General features: G+C 45.5%; 1 long non-coding RNA gene and 1 pseudogene across 1 annotated transcript in view; both read right to left on the reverse strand.

The window, feature by feature from the left end:
* LOC132592156 (uncharacterized) overlaps positions 1-25,221 on the reverse strand; it is a 91,258-nt gene that overhangs the window by 44,367 nt on the left and 21,670 nt on the right. The gene's annotated exons all lie outside the window — the stretch shown is intronic.
* Positions 4,213-6,819, reverse strand: LOC132592155 (prostamide/prostaglandin F synthase-like; annotated as a pseudogene).

Consider the following 25,221-nt stretch of genomic DNA (forward strand, 5'->3'; position numbering starts at 1 on the left):
CTTAGAAAGGGCAGGTGAACTGGCAGAAACAGCAAGGAACAGAAGCAGCCACAAGGCATGAAAGATCCCCTACAAGGGAAAGACATTTGAAAATGGGGTGGGAGGCAGGAGTTGGTGAGCTTCAGTTTGAGAGTGTATGTCTATGCTCCTAATTGGGAAAGAGTTCTGGGGGAGAATCTTATGCACATTGGTCTGTAGAATGTTTGGGGCTGGGGAGGTTGGAAGTTTCCCTTCTCTGCCCCCCTTTTTAAAAAAAAAATAAGAAAAGCCTGAGGATGAAGATGCTGCAAGCACAACCCAGGCATCTTTTAGAACTCAGGCCCAACTATTCTTACTGGCTCAGTTTCCAGTTTGTAGAAGCAGAGAGGACATCCCTGTGATTCACTCTGGAATTGCCCTACAGCAGTGATTGGGAGCCTGTGGCCTTCCAGATGTTGCTGATTTGCAACCCCCCATCATCCCTGGTCACTTGCCATGCTGTATAGGGTTGATGGACACTAGAGTCCAGCAACATCTGGAAGCCCCAGCTCCCCCCCTCCCTGCTCTACAGGAATCTGGGCTACCAGCAGAAATGAGAACAGGAGCCCAGAATTATGTAACTGGTAAAGTCAAGGCTTCTGCAACTGGATATCCAGTTTTTCACAAAAGGAAGAAATTGGGGCTCCCTTCCATATAACTTCAAGTTTTATGGGCAGTTCAAACCATTCTGTTTGGGAGGGCAAAGCTGATAACCATTTAACATGGGCCCTTCTTGCATCAGGATAACCCATGGAGTGGGGGATGTGGCAGTTTGCTAGGTATAATTAATAGCTTCCTTGCAAAGCATTTCTTTGATGAAAAGGCAACACCCCCAAGAAGTCTGTCATTATATAATAGCCAAAGCCCCTGTACAATTAGTATTAGCAAAACCTAGCTAGGCTGTGGCCTCTGTTACAGAACCTTTACTGAACACTCTTCCTTATTGATTTGTATAAATTCCCTATACGGTTGCAGAATTGCCTGTACTTGAATGGATATTAAGGTTTCAAGATCAAAGAGTGAGTTGTGCACGAGTTGGAAATAAGGGAAACCCATCCTTACAGTCTGTGGGGCTGTGATGATCCCGAATAGGTAGGAGGGAGAGCTCTGCACTAAACTGACCTCTAAGTTCATAGTATTATTTGTTGTCTCTTTGGTGTATTATATCCACAGTTTATTTTGGGATAAATTACAGGGCGATCCTTAATGCACCTATTCATCAGTAAATTCCATTCGGTTCAACAGGAATAACTTCCAGGTAAATGTTTCCATTCTGGGTGGCAGCTATCATCTGGAATAAATGCGTCCATATGCTCTTTCTACCTCTTCATTATTTATGTGATTTACCCAGCTGCTATCCTATATTTCCACTTACTTAGTTGTAAGCCCCACTGTACTCAGTGGGACTTCAGAGAAGACATAGAATCACACTACACCATAACTTTTAGGATGTGCTCTCAGGAATATGAGCCATTGGTTCATATTCTCCAACCTTCCTCCTAATTGCGGTTTAATAAAGTGCAATGTTCTCTGCCGAAATTAGTGCACATTCAGAAATCACTGTAGATTTCATATTTGCAAGGGGAGGGGGTCACACTACTTTTATGATTAGGAATCTAGTTAAGATGATTTCAAGTGATTTTCATAAAATAATCAATGTTTCAAGTTTATCTGGTTTCTCCTAGCCCAGTCTCTTTACAAAAGGCTCTTGATTCTTTGAATACTCCCTTCATTCTGATGGAAAATATCCTGTCTGATCTCCCTTTTTGGCACCTTGTCTATCATTCAATTGATCATAGCCATGCAGCTCTGAACCAAGCAAAGATGCACAGTTCCATCAACCTATGTTGAAGTGCAGGAGTAGACAAGCTTCACAGTTACACAGAACTCTTTGTCAGGCAATATGTAAAGCAAGCTGAAACCATGGGATAGAATAGATAGGCCATGATGTCAGGGCCCCAAGTCAAAGATAGAAGCTGCTTCTGCTTCTGCTGCTTGGATGGCCTCTGGAATGCCTCAACTCTACAAGGGTGGCTCCAGCGTGCTTGTTTATTGCACAGGGCTCAGCTTTCAAACATCTTTCCTCCATGCCTTGTGCCCTCCTCCTGCTCCATCAGCCCTCCCCACTCCTTTAATTAATTCTAGTTACAAAGTGCTGCCTTTATTGTGCCATGGAGCCCAGGGCTCCCCCGTGGGAAAAGTCACACCTTCTGAACAGCTTCTGATGCCATGCAAATGAAGAAGAAGTCCAGGAAACGCTTTCATGTGGGACCTGTCCAGCCCCCTGGCCCATTAATTACACACATTTCATTTGTTTGAGAGCAATTCCAGTGGGGAGGAAGAGCGAGGGAGGTAGGGAGGTCCTGGGGTTTGCTGATCATTCCTGCTGGATTTTCTAAAGACCCCCCCTCCTTTTAAAGGGATTTATAGCTAAGAAGGGACTCTGTAAAAATCCCAGCAGGAGGACTCCATACTTTAATTCCCTCTGTCCCTTACTCCAGATCAAACTGGCTTGACTTGCAAACCCTCGTCCCAGGATCGCAGCTGCTGAATGAGCTATTGTGTTCTTAGCACCTGCCACGGTGGAACCACAATGTTGCCCTTGCTGCACACCATCTTCTCTGCTACCGCTGCCACTAAAACTATGGCTCTAAAGATGTTGCTGGGCACAACATGCCAAGGCTTTATCAACTCTTTGGAAAGGAGTATGTGCTGAAGATCAAGAGACAAGCCAGAATCCACCTTAGTGTCCTCAAATGGCATGCAGGGCACCACTGAAATTTGAGAGCCCAAAATCCGCCACTGCCAAGGGGTGGGGTAGGCTGCTTGTGGAGTAGGAATAAACTTTCCGCATCACCTGGTTCCCCTGTGAGAGTTGCAGGCTAGGGACAAAGTCAAGCCCTGGGAGGAGGGATGGGCCACTGGTTGATCCCAAGCTCCCATTATGTGGCCCAAGACAAGTGGTTCTCCTCTTCATCCCCGAGGGCTTTTCCTGAAGGCTTTGCCTAAAGCCTTAAGCAACTCTTTCACCCATCTCAAAATTGTCTGTTTTGTTTTGGCTATATTCAGGGGTTGAGGCAAAATTCTTTTCAGGAAGGTAAATTGGAATAGCTGCCATTCTGTCTCTCCCAGAAAGCTCTGTTCTGGAGTGCTTTTTGAATTTTGGGTAGTTCAATATTGCTGCCACTATAAGAAAAAATGATTGCTATTTTCTGGGAACTACTATTAAAGTGGACAGCAGCTGAATATACAGTATACAGAAAACACACATACATTTTACTGAATGCACATATCATTCCTCCACATAGCTGCCAAGTTATCCCTTTTTTAAAGGGATTTTCCCTTATGCTGAATAGGCTTCCTCGCGAGAAAAGGGAAAACTTGGCAGCTATGTTCCTCCAGCAGCTCATTTTATTTAAGAGCTGAAGTGTTAAAATACCTCTCCAATGAAAGTGCAGCTATTGAAGGAAGTTAAAAACCTTAAAAAGCTTATTTTTAAGACTGTATGTTAAGGGATTCTTTTTAATGTTTGGAATTTTTAAAATAAAAACATCTTGGGGAAACTGCTTGTCCCACTTCACCTTTCTGCTTTTCCTTTTTCCTAGGCTAGTGTATTTTGGCTCACTCTTTGGGTACTTCCAAATCACCTCTTTATTGAACATTCATCATTATTTGTTTGCAGACAGACAAGGTTGGCTATTCAGTAAGCATTCCCTCTGATTTGTTTGTGGGGAGGCTAGATAATGTTGTGTCAAAAAAGTGCTTTGTCCCAGGCTCTCAAGGCCATTTCCCCATCACTTTCCTTATTCTAAAAAAGTCAATATTTGCAGGGAGCTGGTTTGTAGTGCAAGACCTCTCAATCAACTATAATGATGTAAGCTGAATTTACTGGTATGTGATTGAATCCCACCTGAAAATAGTGACAGTCTGGAAGTGTTCTCTCTCCCCCCCCTCAAAAAAACCCTGTTCCCTCCCAAGCTAAGATGTCTTGATATGGATTGAGACTTCCCTGCAGCTCACAGGGTATCAGCAGGAGGTGTTCCAAGCTTGTGATTTGACTGCCAAGTAAGTGTTAGGACCAGGGATGTGGAGCATGCTGGTGTTTTCACAGCTACTTTGCTACCACCTCTTGGTGCTTCCCATGTAAATTACAAGTGTCACACCATCATTATCCAATTACTTAACGTGACTCTTTTCAGCTCATGATGAAGTCTAAAATGATGCTAGAGGAAGTAGAAACAGGTTCTTTGGGGCAATTAATCTATAGTGCAAGAGAAGTGCAGCTCCCACTTATTTCTCGTGCATTGTCCAGGTGTCTTTCCTCCACGTTGTGCTTCTGATACAGGGATGCTGTACTTTGTGATAGAAAATGTGATCCATTGCCCTTATGATTGTTGCATGGAATGTGGTTGCAGACACATACCAGCTACGTCAGGAATAGCCAAAATGGTGCCTTCCCAATGTTTGTTGGACTACAATTTCCATCATCCTTGGCCATTGGCCATGCTTGCTAAGGCTGATAGGAGCTGGATTCCAATAACATCTTGAGACTACCATGCTGGCTGCCCCTGGTCCATGTCAAAGACTCTCTCGTCACCAGTGATAGTAATACAACTCCACCTCCTATTATCTGCAGCATTTAAACACCCCCTCCCCATCTTTTGCCTCTGTATTTTTAACATGTCATTGATGGCTGGACACTCCTCTCAAGAGTGTGACTACAGCAGCAGTGAAGAGATCATCCAGGGAGAAGGTTTTTTAAAAAATAAAATAAAATAAAGAATTAAAGTTTGAAAAGCAGCATGTCTATTTCTACTCACTCCCACAAACTGCTTCTGCATTGGCCAGTCATTTGGGAATTTTTACTTGGCAGGTGGGGGAGAAGTTGCATGCTCCTTTGCTATGATATGCTGCAGCACTCAGCCAAGTTGTTTGTGGGTGAAAGAATGCACATAAACTTCCCATTCAGAGGGAAGAACCAGATCTCAGTGCTAAAGGGCCAGTTTCACTCCCTGGTATCTGCAGTTAGGGCTGGAGAAGATTCCTGCTTGAAATCCTGGACAGTCCCTGTCAGTCGGAATAGACAGTACTGAGTTTGATAGGACTACCAGTCTGACTTCTTATAAAGCTGTGTTCCTGCTCTATATGGAAGCTAACATGAATATAGCATTAAGGATTAAATCCATGCTGACAAAATTAATAACATACAATAGCTGCCATTTTGCACACACATAATCAGAATAGCTTTTTACCCCCCAAAAAGTCTCAAAGCAATATTGTAAAAAATGGATAAAATAGCCAAAAGCAACAAAACAATATAGAACCCTAAAAGGGTGCAATCAGTAACAAGAAAAATATCCTTCCTGACCTAACCAAAAGATGAAAAGCCAAGATCCAGCCCCAAAATCAAACCATATCAAGACCCAAATGCCAATGGAAGCAATAATGTCTTTGTCTGGCATGTACAAACTGACAACAATGGTACCAGGTAAAACCTCTTTAGATAGAGAATGTTCCTCAGCCATGAGGCCACTGCTACAAAGGCCCAATTTCTCTTTGCTGCCCATTGCACCTCCCTTGGAGGAAGCACACAGAGAAGGGCCTCTGATGATGACCATAACATCTGAGTAGGTCCATACTGAGGGAGAAGTGATCCTTCAGGTATTGGAGTCCTGAGCCATATAATACTTTATAGGTCTCAACCAACACTTTGATACTTACTTACTTACTTACTTACCAATTGGTAACAAGTTTATTAATTCTTCGTCGGTCAGATTTACAAAACGGGACAGAACATCATCACCCTACTATGACAAACAGCTTGGTCTATATTTGAAATGTGAAAAGGGGAGACGGGGAGGAGAACAAGATGTTCTTAGCAGTTTGGTCGCATTCTTCTTCATCTGCTACACGCCTCGCTGGCGCACTGAGGCTTTGCTCCCTCTTTTACATTTGCAGAGATGCCAAGGGCAGTGACAATAGACTCCAAGGGAAGGTAGTCACCGGGGGACTCCTGCGCAGGATACAAAAGCAGATTCTCCCCTCCTTGACCAACTATCAGCATCCCACCGCTCTGCAGAAGATCTCCAGAAAAGTTGTCTTGAATACCGGTGGCGTTTGCCTTTGTGATGACCTGTCAGACAGGCTTCCCCAGAGCAGCAGGGACTATACTTAAGGCATTGTACCTTTTGAACCCGAGATCTTGGTAGCACTGTTTGGTTTCATCTAGACAGAGTTCTCCCGCAAAGTAATTTCCCTCCAGAAACTCCTGCAGGCCTAGGCTTTCTGGCGCAACACCAGCACCTCTCTCAGCTTGCTGGTTTCCTTGGCAATCCAGCAGCACACCTGGCACCCGAGGCGGCGCAAGAACAGCACTACGCAAGGACAGTCCCTCCAAATGCTTCTCAGCTCCACCACCTCCCCACTGACTGCATGCTTCAGCGTGTTGACTTCCACTTTGGCTAAATCCACCGCCATCTCTGCTCTTCTTAAATTGCACCCTTCAACCAACACTTTGAATTGGGCCAGGAAACCAAGTGGCAGCCAGTGCAGTTGAGCCATAATCTATGTTGTAGCTGTATACTCAGTTTGTCTTGTCCCAGTAAGTAATCCGGCTGCTGAATTCTGCTCTGTTTGAAGTTTCTTTAGTGGCAGCCCCATGTATATTGTATATGTATATATATTTAGGGAAGCTTTTAATGTTTAATAGATTATTGTATTTTAATATTCTGTTGGAAGCCGCCCAGAGTGGCTGGGGAAACCCAGCCAGATGGGCGGGGTATAAATAATAAATTATTATTACTGTATTATTATTATTATTATTATCATCATCATCATCATCATCATCACCACCACCATCCAACTTAGAGGTTACCAGAGCATATCCCCAATATTTCTGTGTTCTCCTTCCTCATTGTGTATGCTGAGGCTGGAGTCCAGAAACATGGAGGCTAAAGGAAGAGAGTGGCAGCTGCACATGACTCAGGACTTCTCATTACAGTGTCATGCCATAAAGAAGAATTAAAAAGGGGGAGGCTGGCATCAGCCATGGTGGGCTTCCTAGGGTTCCTGGGGCTTGATTCTGCTCAATCATTCAATCAGTCATTTTAATGATTCATTTGTACTGGTTTTAATTGTCTTTTTATATTTTCCTGCACACATATTGCTGTGCCCTACCAGGATATTTTATGTTATAGTGGTATAGAAATGCTTAAATAAATAAATAAGAATAAAAATAATCACTTTTCACAGAAAGGCAATCTTAGAAGGTTCTGTGCTGACCAAGTACAGCATGTCCTGGGGGCTTCTCCATCTCTCCCGTGAATTCAGTGTGATGAGCCCTATCTGTGTATACAAGCAGTCATGGTTCATTGCTGCTCGAAGGTCTTTGTGTGTGATGTTACATAAAGCTTAATGTCTACTTAGGATCAGTTCAGCACAATCAAGAGGAGAGATGGTTTTTGTTGATAGCGGTGGAGCTGCTGGCACAAAAACTGTGGCTAATGGATTTCGCTTGACACCAGCCTTTCCTGCAAGAAGGAAACGCAGCATACAGGGAGTTCCCAGGAGGTCTCCCTTTGAGGTCGGGTTCAAGACAGACAAATAGAAGTATTGCATAGTTAAACTATGGCACTCACTCCCACAGGAGGCAATGATGTCCACCAACTTGGATGGCTTTAAAAGATGATGAGATAAATTCATGGAGGGTGATGCTATCAATAGCTACTAGCCACAATGGCTATGCTCTATCTTCACTATCACAACAGGCCTTTGAATGCCTGTTGCTGGGAATCACAAGTGAGGAGAGTGCTGATGCTCTCTTACCCTGCTTCCAACCTTCCCATAGGCATTTGGTTGGCCACTGTGAGATCAGGATGCTGAACTAGTTGGACCTTTGATCTGGTACAGCAGGTCCTGCCTATGTTCTCAGGCCAACACCTGCTTAGCTTCAAAGAAGGAAAGGCGCCCAATAGATTTTCATTTTATTTATTTATTTTTACTTTGGGCAAAATCACACATAGAGATAGTGGGAAATTATTTATGCTGGGTGATTCTGGGGATGGATACTGAAGCCAGGGGAGAGACCTTATTTACTCATCCAGTGGTAGCTTTTTAACAATCCACAGTAAAGCAATCAAATACAAAGATCCATCTTTCATCTTTAAGCCACCGTTTTACTAGTTACAGTCCACATAAAGTGACACCCAACTGGGAAAGAGAGACCGTTTGCTAACAGCTTGTGAAGCTCTCTTTATTGCCCGTTATCACTGCTTTGACTGCTAATTTCAACACAGGGTAAATTGCTGAGCACCTTAGTCTCTGTGAAGCAGCCCCTTGAAATCAGTCCTTAATGCAATTAACAGCCAGTTTGGCTTCAGTTCAGCCTACTGACTGTAAGGTGATCAAGAGTTGGTAATGATTGATTCCTCGGCAGGTGGGGCTTGGATGGAGATGCCAAAGACCTAGGACATTAAACTGCATCCACCAAGCCTCAGCAAAGGGAATCTGGCTCAAAGATAAAAACACAGCAGCCAGGGAGTCCAGGGACACAAGCATTGGTATCAGGACCAGGAAACCTGCAGCCGTCAATAATCACCCAGCTTTCTCAGCTTTGTTTAACTCAGGTTAATTTAACTTTGGTTAATTTAGGGCTCTTTCAGATGACCAGAAAGCCAGTGTGGTATAGTGGTTAGAGGGTCTGGCTAGGGCCTGGGAGACCAGGATTCAAATCCCCACTTAGCCATGAAGCTCATTGGGTGACCTTGGACCAGTTGTTATCTCTCAGCCTAAACCACCTCACAGGGTTATTGTGGGAATTACCGTAATAGAGGAGGGGGGAAGGCATGTATCCACTTTGAGCTCCTTGGAGGAAAATGTGGGATATGAATGCAATAAAACAATCTGTTTATTGAGCAGGAACAATGCCTACATAGAGGTTCTACTATATGTGGCCTTAAATGAGTACCCCCCCCTTTTAAAAATAGGGAGGTTATCTGACAATGAGCAGCCACCCTGAATTGCTTGCACAATGTTTATATGTTTTGCTACTAGTCATTCATTCATCCCATACTTTTCAGGGCATTCCTTTGTCACTTTCCTAACCACAAAAAGTCAATTTAAAAATTGGACTTGTTGCAGAAGGGCAAATCCACTGTAATCGAGCAAGTTTAAATGTGCTTGATCCCTCTCACAAAATACTGAGAGTCTGGAGGTGATCATAAACATGGTAATATGGTCATTTCCTCCAAGCCCAGGGCTTGGCTTTTCCCTAATGTGGTACCCACTTTCTGGAACCGGTGTTGTTGGAGATTCAATTGCCCTTGTTTCCTAAATAATTCCCACCACCCGTTAAATTTTTTTAGTTCTTGAAAGCCTTTGCTTATGTTAGCAAAATGGCTTCTGCTTGGTTTGGGGGCTGCGGTTGTATTGACTTTGAACACCTATTGTGTTTTTAGTGTTTGGGTCATTTTAACTGTGGTTTTATTAAGTTTCAATGGTCTGTTGGAACTCAAGAGTGCTCTTTCCTTCAAGGAACACAAGGCAGCATGCATTACTTCCCATTTCCTTTTATCTTTATACCAGTCCTGTGAGGTAGGCTAGAGGGAGAGTGACTGGCAAACAGCCACCCAGGGAGATTCATCACTAAGCAACGATTTAAACCTGAGTCTCCTCAATCCTGTTCTAACATTCTAACCAATACACCACATGAGCTTTCAATTAAGATTCCATGAGGATGTTGATAGCAAAAGTTCCTGTCAAGTTTGAAATTCAGTTTTTGCATATGATAGACAAGCCTGAACATGCCTGGATATCTGGTTTAACTGAATGCCCCCAAACCTGTGAGATCATCCAGTATTTGAAACTGGGACCTGCAGAGCTAGGGCAGTTGTGCAGCTTTCTAAGTCTTGAGAAAGAATATGAAATTTGTTTTGCATGTTTGTGCATATGTCTACAAATTGAATTTTTTGTTGATTCACTTTTGCTATGAATTTATGTTGCAAAGACTATCTGTCACAAACCCATTATCTGCAGAGTTTGCAGCCAGGAATTGCAGTAAAGGGGTACGTAAATAAATGTAGCTTGACTGGAATGTTGGGTTCAATTTACCAACATTAACATTTTTAACTCACTGAACTATGGTTTAGCAAGCTGGGAATGTGTGTGCAAACTAGCCCATTGTGTGAAACCTGGAATTTCATCTCCGTGCTACAATCCTTCGGCATGGTATCTTTTGTGCAATTTGTGACTGAGGACAGGTAATTATGAGAAATTCCTTCAGGCCTCAACAACATGTGCAATCATGATGTGAAGTCATTTGGACTCCAGAGCTTTGTCCTCATCCAGGATGTTCAGAGATACTGCCAGAAATAAGTCCCATTTCATTTAAATTCAAACTTATGGGACTTTTAAGAATAAATTAATTGCAAAACAAGAGTTTTTCCTTTTGGGGGGTGGGGACGGTGCGGGGAGGTAGCTCCTGGTCAGCATTTAATCTGTTCAAACCTGTTTCTTTCCCCTTGTCTCTAGCTTTACATTGTATTCCTCAGAGGGACTATTTAGGTCTACAACATTGTTGCTGGTACTTAAGAGCTTTGCTTACACACATGATCAAAGCTGCTGGTTCAAGTTGTAGCATGTAAAGAGTGGAAAGAGGGTGACACCTGTTTGAAAACACTTAGAAAACACAGAGAATGCACTACACAGTGATAGAATATGCCTAGCCTTGTGAAGTGTGTGTGTGTGTGTGTGTGTGTGTGTGTGTGTGTGTGTGTGTGAGAGAGAGAGAGAGAGAGAGAGAGAGAGAGAGAGAGAGAGAGAGAGAGAGAGAAGAGAGAGAGAGAGATGCCACCACGGAAAGGCTAAGAGAGAGAGAACACACACAGCCGAATCACCAGAAATCCAAAATCAAGCCTTAGTTTCGAGAAATAGTCTTCCCTGAGTAATGCCTTTGTAGAAACACTTTGTAGAAGCACTCCATGAAAATGCAAGAGAGGAAAAAACCCAAACTGCTATGAGATCAATGACTTCAGTTAGGGGCAGGAGATGTTACAGCTCTGTGAACTGTTTTACATACAACATAGCTTCAAACCCAGGTTTGTGACCCAATGCGCTCTCAACAGGAGCTCACAACCAATCCCAGTTCCCTGACATGTCCTCTGCACAATAAACCTGTTGCAATTCATGCTATTCACACCATCATGTTTTATTTTTAAGTATATACATAAATCCCCTGAGCTATACACCTACAAATGTAACACCTGAAGTGGCCCTGACTTTTTGTATTTCTAGTGCAATGGGGCCAGTATTCTGGATATTAAAGGAAGTTCAGTCCACAGTGTTGATTGCAGTTCTACACATTGGATCATATTGAACTCCACCTTTAGATTTCAGAACTCAAAAAGGTGTGTCTTCTTGACTGTAATATTATTTTGGGAATGTGATGCTGGTTGTGGTTTTTTTTTACTGCTATACCAATCCCTTCATGGATGGGCAGCTGGAGATTTATCATGGCATAGATTTCTTTATGCATTCTGCATGAGAAGTGTTGCAATACTTATTTCCAGCAGGGTACTCACTGTGTGTCCTGTGCCTCCAGCTGTGATACATGCTTAATTTGTTGTTGTTGCTCAATTAATAGATTACCGGTATTTAATACCCCACCCTTCAAACCAATGATTCCCAGTGTGGCACACTATGGTCCATAAAATATGCTTATCAATATAGAAAAATAATAAAACCAATTATCTCTCTCCTCTCTAATCTCAAGAAGAAATTAAAATGACCAAAAAAAAAAAAACAGAGATCCAAAGATGGACCAGTGGACTTGGTATAAGGCAGTTTCCTAGGTTCCTGAGTCAGATATAGGAGGAACTTCCAAATGAAAGTAGTGGGAGCAAACCCCTTTTAAATGAATGGACTTACTTCCATTCGTTTATATTTGAAACCAGGATGGATGTTTTCCATAATGCCTTTAAAAAACAACCCACATGTAACATTTGTACAGGGGCACATTCCAAAAGCAAGTCCCCGTGTGAAAAAGAAAAAACCTTCCAGGAGTCCTTTTTATTATACATTTCTGATCATTTGTGCTCATGGTGATATTGGGGTGTTTATACAAAATCCTGCTTTCAATACTGTTTGTGCCAGCAAAAGTTTGGGGTGGGTGTACTGCTTTGTTTCAGGTCCTGGAATTTCCACTGAAATCCTGTAAAGTTTTTATGCCACAAAGGCTCTGGTTGATTATTATTTTTGGTCCCTCTTTTCTTGCACATTGCCGCAATTACTTGCGGCATTGCACATTACCCTCCAGAAGGCAATAATGTGGTAACATTTGGGAAGTGTTGCAGAACAACTAATAATGTTGGATTATGTGGACTACAATTCCAATCATCCCTGACCACTGGTCTTGTTAGCTAGGGATGGTGGGAATTGTAGTCCCAAACATCTGGAGGGCCGGAGTTTGCCTATGCCTGGTCTAGTCTAAACCCACCACTAATGCACTGTTATTGCATCAGTGGCATGCTGTGGAATATACCCTTAGCAAAAAACAACAACCCCAAGCCCATCCATCTGGAGAGTCCCGTAATACAGTCACACAACAGTATTGGCAGTTACAAAAGGGGATGGAAAAAATAACCAGAAAATAGCATGAGAGGTTCATAGAGAGCTGACCCTCAGATTAATTTACTACATTCTTTCTCCTTGTCATTGTTATCAAGGAACTGGCTTTCTAGACAATGGAAATGTACCAGAATGGGACCATTTTGATTTTTAGTAAAATATCTGGTAACACAACAAAAATCATTACCCGAGAGATTAAAATAAAAGAAGTTTTGCTAACAGGCCAAATTTCTAGCAGAAGAGAAACAATCAGTCAAGCCTCTAAGGGATAGGTCTTTGAGTCTGTTATAGTCAGTACAGTAATAATATTCTGGGGGAGGAAAGTGGGTTGATGTAATCTGCAGATAACTAGGAGTCATTGTAACTGCAGTGAAGGATCAGGAAATCATGGTGTATGAATCAGATGATCTCATGAAACAGAAGAACAAAAAAATGAATGAAATGCAGTAGCAAAAAGTGTAAGGTCATGCATAATTTGTCATGTGCTGGGTCGGGGGATGTAACAGAGGAAAAAGGTATTGGAGTACTGGTTGTTCATGAGATTAACCTGAGCTTTCAGGTTTGGCTGCAGAGAGGACAACATTGGATTCCTGATTTCAGCTTTTCTAAGTCAGGACAGAGAACCCTTTATGTGCAAGGTATTGGTGTGGCTGCATTATTGTATACAGTTTTGGCAATGCTGCAGTTACTACTAATATTAATAATGGGATGGATTCAAGCTACAAAAAGTGCACAGAAGGGAAACGAAAATTATAGTAAGCATACAGATTGCTGCTGCTCTCCTTTGTACCTTTTCCAGCTTGAAATTACCCTTTCTGATCAAAATGGGAGCAGGAATCCAGATGTGGCATCACCAGTGCCTTGTACATATTGGAATTTTTATCCTTATAAATTCTTTACCTAATACAATCTCCTAGTTATCTGCAGAATGAATATATAATTCTCTTCTATGCAGATTGCCTTTTCAAATAAGCTCAACAGGTTGAGTTCCTTTAACCCATGATATTAAAAGATTTTGACTTTACCCGTTTGGGGCATATGTTTAGCTGCCTCTGAATACATCATCACCAAACTCAGCATGAGGGATCCTGAGATGATTTTGGCATGACTTTGGCATGACCAATTTTTGGTGTGATGGGTCCACACACCAACTACACTATCCATTAAAAACATTTATTTAACAACATTTTTGGGTTTCTAAAAAATCCCAGGCAGTGCCAACTTGTAAAAATATATAACTTAGATCACAAAATAAGGTTGCTATTATTTATGCATTCATACTTAGTTAATAAATTCATATACTGCCTGTTAACAATGAAATTCTTCCCAAGGCAGCTTATGGACTATGGTCTGGTTCACATATCACCTTAAGCCATAGTTAAAAAATAAACTATGGTTTAAGGTGAATGAGCAATGTGTTGGTGTACTCTGTTTAAAAGTAGCTGCTGCACTCCTCTTCTGCATCTTCCTGTGACATGCCTCAAAGGAAACAAGCCAGAGGTTGACTTCATATCACATGCAAACTGGCGCTATCTATACCATGAGCAGAATAAAAAGTTGTTTACAAAGAATACTGATAGATTATTGTACTGTTCCATCAGCAGGGGTCTGCAGTTATTTGAGCTTGGTGGCCAACTTGGATTTTATCAGTTTATATGAGAGCAGAATCCTCACTGCAGTGAAACAACAGCTTGCAGAGATCCACTGTAGAGCAATGAGCAGTGAAATAAAGCAGGGGACGCAAGTGCTTTGAAGAAGAGGAAGCCTCAGTAGAAGCCTACGCTCACCTCTGAAGAACGGACATCAATCTTCAACCCGCCTTCATGATTAACGGAGCTAATAAGAGATCAGGGTGCCATAGCTTCGGGATGGGAAGGTGAGCGTGCTCAGGCAGCAGTTGTTAAATAAATACAATACCACTGACACAGATTCCAGAGAATGTAAGATGATACAAACTCTGCAGGTAAGACTTTGCAAGTGTCTTAGTTTCAAAGAGCTCTGTGAACCAGCAAAGAACGCAAACTCTCGCCACAGAAGTCAGTCCAATAAAAAGTATCACTTTCCATGCTCTGTATCTTTACAGTTCCACTGACCAAGTGGAAGCAAATTCATATGAAGGGGACACAGAACTAGCAAATCTTACTGCAGCAGGCTGGGTTGCCTTTGGACCAGAAGCTACAGCAGCATTCCTAAGCACACAGCTGGGAAACCTTTTGCCTTCTCTGGGCACCGTAGGCTACAAGTTCCATCGGCACCTGCCAGCATGTCCAATGGTAAGGGATGATGGGAGTTTTAGGCTAACAACACTGGAAGGCCACAAATCCCTCAGCTCTACCTTAGCAGCTGGTGCTTTGACTTTGCAGTACAATAACATACCTGTAAGGAGAGCCCTGCTGGTTCAGGGCAAAGGATCATCTAGTTCAGCATCCTGTTCTCCTAGAGTCATAGTTGCCAAGCAGATACCTGTGGCAAACCCACAGGACCTGAGCACAACAGTGCTCTCCTCACCTGTGACTTCTAGCAACTTGTATTCAGAAGCATCCTGCCTCTGACTATGGAGGTAGAAAGTATCCACAAATTTGTCTAATCGTCTTTTAAAGCTATCTATGTTGGTAGCCGTCACTGTCACTTGTAGGAGCAAATTCTGTAGCTAGCTATGTTCTTTGTGAAGAACTATTTCATTCTAGTGTTATGAGGGAGAAATGTTTTTACCTGTCCACTTTCTCTACACTGTGCACAATTTTATACACCTCTCTTACTTGTCTATTCTCTAACTAAAAAGTTCCAAATGCTGTAACCCAGGGGTTCCCAAACTAAGGCCCGGGGGCCGGATGCGGCCCAACTGCCTTCTAAAGCCGGCCTGCAGACGGTACGGGAATCAGCATGTTTTTACATGAGTAGAATGTGTCCTTTTATTTAAAATGCATCTCTGGGTTATTTGTGGGGCCTGCCTGGTGTTTTTACATGAGTAGAATGTGTCCTTTTATTTGAAATGCATCTCTGGGTTATTTGTGGGGCATAGGAATTCATTCATATATATTTTTTCAAAATACAGTCCGGCCCCCCACAAGGTCTGAGGGACAGTGAACTGGCCCCCTGAAGAAAAAGTTTGCTGACCCCTGTTGTAACCTTTTCTCAGAGGGGAGTAGCTCCATCCACCTTGATCACTTGGGATAACATTTTCCGAACCTTTTCCAACTCTGAAGTATTCTTTTTGAGGCGAGCCAACCAGAACCGTACACAGTATTCCAAATGTGGCAGTATAGACTTGTATGATGCCATTATGAAAGTGGCAGTTTTATTTTCAGTTCTTTTGCAAATGATGCCTAAATGTGCTTTTTTCCACAGCTTCTGCACACACTGGGCCAAGTGGGCCATCATCTTCACTGAGCTGTCCACAATGACCCCAAGGGCTGTCTGGCTCAGGCGAGCAGATACAGATAGGAGGTGAGGACTGGGCTCCTGTGCATAGCTAACTTACTTGTGCAGAAAAGGAATTTTGGCATGGCATGTTGGGGTGAACATCTGCTCAAAGCTGCAACTTTCCTCTTCTACAAAAGACCTGTTAAAGTTGCAAGAGCCTTGGAACAGGAGAGGATGGCAAGTGTGGTGGGAAGAGTCAACGACAATCAAAGAAACATGTCAGTGTTTCAGTATATATGTATCAGTAGTAATTTCAGTATATATGTATCAGTAGTAATCACACACACTATATACACACACACACACTATACACACACACACACACACACACACAACCAGAATCAGTATCCACATCTCTCTTCTACATTTCTCCGTGACATATTGTTGTGAACAGGGATTTTCAAGTCTGACAAATATGAAAGATCAGAAAGGAGAAAGGTTTATTTGTGTTGATAAGATGAGAGTTTGTCTCAAATTAGATTTATTACAAATGAGATTACCTGGCAAAAACAAGCTCAAACATACTTCAGGTACATATGTAGGAGGCTTGTTTATAATCATATTTTGGGAATTATTCATGTTTTTATGTAGCTGCATTGTTTTGTATTTTCTGGATGCCCCACAATCATATTATAAAATAGTTGTGTTCTATGTTATAAATCAAGCACTGCAAGGAGTTGTTTCTCCCCTCCCAATGCATTTCTTTTCATGAAAAAATTGTGTGGCACAAGCAAATTTAATTCTGAAAGTATAGCCCTGAGAAAAAAGTTTGCAAACCAATGGCCTGTCCTGATCCTGACAAAGCACCCACGCAATGCACAAGGCAGCTTAAGGCTAGCCACAGCACCAAGGAGAGCTCCTAGGGAGCAACTTGCTCCAGCAATGCCTAGAACCTGACTGAAACTTTTTATGCTTTGATGTCTACATCTGTCTTCTCATCTACATCTACATCTACTGTACATTGATGTCTACATCTGTCTACCCTTTCTTCTGAAAAGAAAAGCCTTAACATGACAAATCTTTACTCTGAAGCCTAGCACTCCTCCTCTTCTGCCTCCTCTCTGAGGATACCCTCCAGAATCATTGCTGGTGTAAATGGGAAGATGGTGAGTGAGGGCCCCTGATATTGAGGGTGTCAGAGAGGGGTGAGGTTTTGAGGACACAGAGTCAATAAGTCCTCCTCCAAGGATTCCTGGATCAAGCCCCCCCAATCTGATTTGGGGTCACAAGGCTGGGCTCCAGGCTGGCTTCCTAATACCTCTGTTTCTGATGCCACTGGTCCAGCATGTCTTTCAGCCCCCTCCTCATCTAAGTCAAAAACCAAGACCAGACTGCTGTAGGTGCTGCTCCAGGTTGGGATTTTGACATCCCATTCGGTCACCTGTGCAGCTGATATTGAAGATGCAGCTCAGCAACTGATTCATATTGAAAGCAATATGATGGCACTTGGTTGTGACCATTCTAAGCCTCATTGATTTCACTCAGCGCAAAAACAAAACTATACCGTGATAAATCCCCGAAACGAGATATTGATAAAGTGAATAATAATAATATGAATAAGTTTGATTTCACTGGCTGTTAGAGTCACGCTCACAAATTTCTGGCTAGTGCTCTTTTAGATCCTTGAAAGGACAAAAAGCTTGCTATCTCTTCCTGATACATTCTTTGCCCACCTCTTTTGTCCCACACAGGGCTCTGGTGCCTCTATAGAAATGTATTTAAATTCTCACAAATGTACAGAACAGTGGCTAATTCTTTTCTCTGTGAGTTGGGTTGCAGTGATGTGGGGTTACCTCCACCAGTTGAATTCTTCCTTATTGCACATCTGTGAAAGAAATAGGAGCCCTGCCCCAGGTGGTGGATTTCTCTCAAAGAAAAATATCAACTACTTGTAAGATCAATGTGTTAGTTTGTTTAAATATATGCAAATGTTAAAAATCCCCATTGGTTTTACACACACACACACACACACACACACACAAATTTCTTCTGAATGCAGAATGCTTATATATAATGCACATGCACATATATTTAACCAGATAAGATTCCTTCCTTTTGGTTGATGCTAAGAGGCAATGCAAGGGGATCTGGTGAGTGGCAGGGATTTTTGCTAGAGGCCATTCAACATCTACAGAGAAGGGGAGGGGCCACGGAGAACAAACCCAGCATGAAAAATGCACCTCAAAGATCAGAAAAGTGTGCTAAAATCTCCTGGCACTTTGAGAGTTCCTGCAAGTGATAAACTTGGAAGCAGAGCTATTCAAAACCAGATGCCTCCAGCAGGGCTCTTAAGGAGCAGACTGAGGATGGGAATAAACACCCTTGAAGCTCAAAGTCTTTGGGAGTTTATTTGCCACCTGGAGAAAGGAAGGGGCCGTGGAGTGGATGTGGACTCAACCAGTAACACTAAAGAATTAGAGCTAAATCAGGCCTGTCCGTTTCACTTGAACTTTGGCACCCAGGGGGCCTTTGTCCTCAGCTTTGTCAATCTGTAGAAATATGCATGATTATTTATTACATTTATATCCCAACTTTTATCCAAGGAGCTCAAGGGAGGGTGCATGGTCCTCTCTCAGTCTATCGTCACAATAGTCCTGCGAAGGTAGGTTAGGTTGAGTGTTAGTGACTGGTCAAAGGTCGTCCATAGCGCTTTATGGTTATGTGTGCATTTAAGCCCAGATCTCCCTAGTCTAATTACTGTACTACACCCCCCTGGTTATGTTTATACTTATTTTCCAGAAGCTAACACTGCTCCTTGCTTGCCCATCAGAAGTCGTTTTGCTGTTTGCTTGGAAGATACAAGCATCATAATATGAACTCTAACCCCTGTTCCCACCCTAGCCAGTACCGAGCTAGAATAACTTCCATAACATTGCTCCTTGCAGAGGTGAGACTTGTGCATTATGTACATTAAACAGCTTCACTTTCTCTCTTAGCAAGAAGAATGTTCCACCATCATAAATAATTCCTCCCTGGATGATGAGTTCTAGACTTGCCTTCTACACTAATATAATATAATATAATATAATATAATATAATATAATATAATATAATATAATATAATATAATATAATATAATATAATATATGTTTGTGTGTGAATCTTTTTCTTCCTCCATTGGGAACATTCCATCAGATGCACTTCCCTCTCTTAGTCCGAAGTGGTACAGGTGAAACACCACCTTGGTGAGAACTAGGCACAAGCCCTTTAAGAATTATACTGTAACTACTTTCTTATTGTGTTATGCGACTGCAGAGATCCAGGGGTCTCCTTCACAAATGCCCCCCCCCAATTCTTAGGCATGCTATTTCAGTGCACTAGAGATCGACAAAGCACATGTTTCCTTGTGCCAAACCCATCCTGGGTTTTTCTGTTTGCTGCATGATAGATGTGGGGAATTGCTGGCCATGCCTGGGCTGCACAGTGTACATGGAAGAAGAGGGGATGCTGATTCAGAAAGTACCCATGCCATATTGCACCTCACTTCTGTGCACACATATCCACTGATACTGCTTTTTGTTCTTCTGCCTGTGTGTTAGAAGCAAGAATGGGAAAGCGTCTAATGGGGATTGTGAGAATCCCAGATGGCAAACAGTAGAGAGGTATCAGGTGGGTTTATCCTTACGAGTGATGGGGTTATAAACACAGCTGAGTGAGCAGTGGGAATCGAAGCCTAACCCAGTGGATAACCTGCGAGGAAAATGCAAGAAGACCAAGCACATATGTAGTTTGTGTTCCTTGCCAGCAGAGGGAGCACTGCATCATTGACAAACACTCATTACCAACACTGAAGCTGGTGACAAACTTGGGATGCAAAAGCTGACAATTCTAGAGATAGACCATCAGTAGAAGACACCTGTAAAACCCTTTAGTTCTGTGCTGGAGACTCTTCAGGTGGAGGCAGAAGGGGTGCAAGAGAGAAGAACCACGAAGAAGGAACACTGAGAGCATGGAACCACAATCAATAGGACAGAAAGCCAATCCATCAGCAGTTCACGCATATGTGGCTTAAAATAACCTAAAGTGCCCCAACTCTTCAGAGACCTCCAAGAAGCCATCAAGTTCAAAGATTAATGGGTCAAAAAGAAAGAAAAGAAAAAGGCACAAGCAAACATTGGGGGGATGGGAAAACATTATGTCACAGTGGCCGGAGTGGACTACTTCAGAGTAACGACGCTACGCAGCTCTGCATTTTATTCTTTTATTGGTGCTGCGTATTTACAGTGCTCAAGTCATTGCTATTTACACGGAGCGATGTTGTCAGTCGGTTTCAGAACCTCCTAATGGCTTTTGGCGCGTCTTTCTCCAACACAAAAGCTTTGGCAGACCCATCCTCTTGCCCCTCCTCTTCCTGCGTAATTCTGGAGTTGGAGGGATGGGTCTTCCCCCCTTGCTTGCCCCTTCCTGTCCCACCTGGGACCCTGGCTCCTCTACCTTGCCTGAGCCTCGGACACGACTTCCTGCTTCCCCACTGGAATCGGAACTCTCCCTGCTTTCCCCTTTGCTCGGGGACGGGCTTGAACTCAGGAGGGGAGGGACTTCGCGATATCCCCTGTCCCTCACATCCACCCCCCTCCCAAGCTCTCCTTCACCCCTCCCCAGGCCCCCCCCATGTGTCGGTGACGACTGGAAGCCTAAGAACTCAGTGCTCTCCGAGCCCGTTGGTGTGAATACCTCCCCCCAGTCCTGCGAGCCCCCCCCTTCCGCCTGGGCGGACGGGAATCCCAAAAAGTCCGTGGCGTCAGAGCTGGTGGGGGTAAAAACGTTCTGCCAATCTGCTCCTTCCTCTGACTGGGTGGATCTCGGTGACACCCATACCTCATCCTCTGGTTCCTCAAACTCCGCTTCCCAGCGCCATGGTGAGCTGCTCTCCCGTGCCTCCTCCTCCTCCCCCTCCCTTTCCATGTGCCAGGGCTTGGGTCTGTGGGGAAAGAGGGCGTGAAATTCTTCCACCAAGAATTCCTCCTGTATCTGAGTGGCTGGGACCCATTCATTCTGGGACGGTGGAGCATCCTCCCATGCCATGAGGTACTCCAGTCCCCCCACCCCCCACCTTGAATCCAGGATGGCCGTGGCCTCATTGAGTTGCTCCCTGCCTTCCCTCTCCCCCCCTCCCTCGGGGGTTTGTTCGCCGTCTCGGAGCCTGCTGCTTTCCCTGTACGGCGACAGCAGCGATCTATGAAACACTGGATGCACCCTCATGTCCTCTGGCAGTGCCAGCCTGTATGCCACCGGGTTTACCTGTTGCGTGACCGTGAAGGGGCCCAGCCTTTTGGGTGCCAGCTTTTTGCACCTCCCTCTGGTGGGCAGGCCCTCCGAGGACAACCACACCTTGTCCCCCACCCTGATGACCTCCCCTTGTCGCCTGTGGCGATCTGCCCCCTTTTTGTACGCTTCCTTGGCCCTCTCCAAGTGTTCTCTGAGCTGCTGGTGCACCGTCTCCAGTTCCTCTGCCCAATCCTCAGCCTGTGGGCCCTCCTCCTCCTCCTCCTCCCTCTCCCTCTCTGGGAAAGATCTGAGGTCGCGCCCGTAATTGGCCTTAAAGGGCGACACCCCTGTGGAGACGTGCACTGCATTGTTGTAGGCAAATTCTGCTAGTGGCAAGCGATCCACCCAGTCCGTTTGCCGCTGGCTGACGTAGCATCTCAGGTACTGCTGCAGAATGGCGTTGACCCTCTCCGCTTGTCCGTTGGTCTGCGGGTGTCTAGCCGTCGACAAGCTGACCTCCACCTGCAGGAGGTTCATGAGCCGCCGCCAGAACCTGGAAACAAATTGGCGGCCACGATCCGAAATAACCCTTAAAGGTAATCCATGCAGTCTGAAAATGTGATCAACAAACAGTTTGGCTGTCTCTTCTGCCGAGACTGCCCTGGCACACGGTATAAAGTGACACATTTTGGACATAAGGTCCACCACCACCAACACTGCAGTCTTACCCCTGGACGAAGGCAGATCTGTGATGAAGTCCATGGACACCACTTCCCACGGCCTGTGTGGTGTGGCTAAGGGCTCCAGCAACCCTGGTGGCGCTGCTCTGACCACCTTCGCCCGCTGGCAGGTGGTACAGCCCCGTACATAGTCTCGAACATCTTCCCGCACCCCTGGCCACCAGAAGTGTCTCATGACTAGGTGAGCGGTTTTGTCCCTTCCAAAATGCCCCGCTGTAGGGTTGTCGTGCATCTGCTTGAGGACCGTACGTCGAAGCTGGGTGGTGGGTAGGTACAGCGCACCCTTGTAGAAAAGCAGCCCTCTGCGTTCTGCAAAGTCTTTTGCCTGCACCCTCCCCCCTCTCAGTTCTCTGAAGATGCGGTTGGCAAATTCATCCGCTGCCGTCAGTGCTGTGAGTTCTGCCTCGCTCACCACAGCTGCTCCGCAGGACCATGCCGACGGGGGGAAAATGTGCCTTGGGGCTGGTGGCGCCTCCTCCTCCATGTACTCTGGCTTGCGGGAGAGGGCATCCGCCCTGACATTCCGCTCCCCCGGGATGTAGTGGATGGAGAAGTTGAAGTTCGAGAAGAACTCTGCCCACCGTATCTGCCGCTGGTTGAGCACCCTGGCAGTTCTCCAGAACTCCAGGTTCTTGTGGTCTGTGCACACCTGGATGGGGTGCTTCGCGCCCACCAGGAAGTGTCGCCAGTGCTGGAACGCAGCGTAGATCGCAAGAAGTTCCCTATCAAACACTGTGTAGTTGCGTTCAGGCTGTGTCAGCTTCCTGGAGAAGAAGGCACAGGGTCTCCACTCCCTGTTGGCGTCCAGTTGCAACAAAATTGCGCCCACAGCTTTTTCAGAAGCATCTGTCTCAATGCGTAGGGGCGCGTCCTGCACCACATGGAACAGGTTTTGGTCTGAGGCGAACACTCTCTTGAGGCTTTCGAACGCTGCTTGCGCCTCTGGTGTCCACTTGAACTTCTGCTTGCCTCTCAGGCAGTCCGTGATGGGAGCCGTAACGCGAGAGAAGTTCTTGATGAACTTCCTGTAGAAGTTAGCGAAGCCCAGTAGGCGTTGGGCATCTTTGCGCGTCCTGGGGCTGTGCCAGTCCAGGATGGCCTGCACCTTGTCCTTGTCCATCGCCAGCCCCTTGTCTGACAGCTTGTAGCCCAGGAAGTCCACCTCTTTGGTGTGAAACTTGCACTTCTCCAGCTTCACATACAGGTGGTTCTCCTTCAGGCGTTGCAACACCTCTCTGACATCTTTCACATGCTGCACTGGGTCATTCGAGTAGATAAGGATGTCATCTAGGAAGACCAAGCATTTCCTGAAGAGGAGGGACCCCAGGACGTGGTGCATGAAGGCCTGGAAGCATGCTGAGCCCCCTTGCAAACCGAAGGGCATCACCAGATATTCAAAAGAGCCCAGAGGCGTGAACATCGTGGTTTTCCATTCATCTCCTTCCCGGATCCTGATCAAGTTGTACGCCCCCCTTAGGTCCAGCTTGGTGAAAATCTTGCCCCTGCGTGCCGCTGTCAGGAGATCATCCACTCTGGGCATGGGGAAAGCCACGGGCTCTGTCACCGAATTCAGCCGTCTAAAGTCCACCACAAGACGGCGCTGTTGCGTGTCTTTCTTGTCCACCCAGAAGACCGGGCTGCCCCCTGCTGCCTTGCTTTCCCTTATGAACCCCCGCTTGAGGTTCTTGTCGATGAAAGCGCGCAGATCCTCCAGCTCCTGGTCTGACATGGCGTACAGCTTGGCTGGGGGTATCGTCGCCCCTGGCACCAGGTTGATCTGGCAGTCAAAAGGCCTGTGCGGGGGTAGGTGGTCGGACTCCGCTTCGCTGAAGACCTCCTGCAGGTCCCAGTACTGCTTGGGTATTGCCTCACCCCCTTTGATATGCATGGTGGCCACCGTGGCTATCGGAGGCCCCTCCCCTGGTTGGTGCTGCATGCAATGTTCCAGACAAAAGTCTGACCCAAACGTGATGCATCTCTGGTGCCAACTGATGGAGGGGTCGTGGCGCGCCAGCCAGCTCATGCCCAAGACGATGGGGGGGTCTGAGATGGTGGTGACGTTGAACGCCAGTGTCTCTGAGTGCCTTCCCACCGTCATTCTCATGGGGGGGGTTTGATGTGTGATGGCCCCTCCCAGCAGCTCCCTGCCGTCAATGGTTGCTACGTGCAGAGGAAAATCCAACTGCAAAAGCTGGATTTGGTGCTCGTCTGCAAAGCTTCTCGAGAAGAAGTTGGCGGACGCCCCACTGTCAATTAAGGCGAGGACCGTCAGGGGATAGCCATTTGGGAGCGTTAGCGTCACTTCTAGAACCACTCCTGCTCTGGGAGGGGTGGGCTGGCTCTGCACCTCTCTGTGCGGGTGGGCGGGCTGGGGCTGTTGTCTGCTGACTGTGCCTGGCTGCTGCCCCTTGTCTCCTGCAGCCAGGCTTTCCCGTTTCCCTGCTGTGGTGCTGCGTCAGTGGGGGAGGGCACCACCGTTCCCGCCTTTCCTTGCCACTCCCTGCGATGTGGGCAGTCTCTGACGAGATGCTGGGGTGAGTTGCAGAGAAAGCAATTCCCGCCCCTTCCCTCCTTGCGTCTTGGCGCCGCTGGGGTTTGAAAAGCCCGCGCGCGCGCGCTATCAATCTGCATGGGCTCCTGGTCCTGGCTGGCTCCAGGCGTGGCCTGAAAGGGTTGTTGAGGGAGTGGCTTCTCCTGCGACCGTGGGAACCAAGCCCGCTTTGCGCGCGTCGCTTGCTTGTCGTTCCACCGGGATTCCTGCCTCACCCCCACCGCCAGAGCTGCTTTGCTCAGCTGATCCATAGTACTGGGCTTTGGACCTCTCGAGAGTTCATCCTTCACCTCCTCGCTCAAACCCAAGTAAAACGCAGCTTGCATGGGAGGCGAATCCAAAACCCACCCCAGTCTGTGCACCAGCATGGTGAATTTCGCCCAATATGCGCGAACTGTCATATTTCCTTGGCGTAAATTATGCAGTTCCTCCTTAGTCTGGTCCAAATGACTATCGGACGAATACATCGTCCTCAAACCTTCTAGAAATTGTTGGACATTTTTCATGCAAGGATTCTTGGTTGCGATTAATGGTCTTAGCCACTCCCTGGCTGCTCCGGTGAGATGTTCCACAATAAACGCTACTCTGTGCTCATCATCGGGGAACTCATTCTGGTGCAGCTCAAGAGCATACACGATCTCAGTCTCAAAGCCCTGAAAC

This window comes from Zootoca vivipara, chromosome 5 (assembly GCF_963506605.1).
Source record: "Zootoca vivipara chromosome 5, rZooViv1.1, whole genome shotgun sequence".
In the NCBI taxonomy this organism is placed as follows: domain Eukaryota; kingdom Metazoa; phylum Chordata; class Lepidosauria; order Squamata; family Lacertidae; genus Zootoca; species Zootoca vivipara.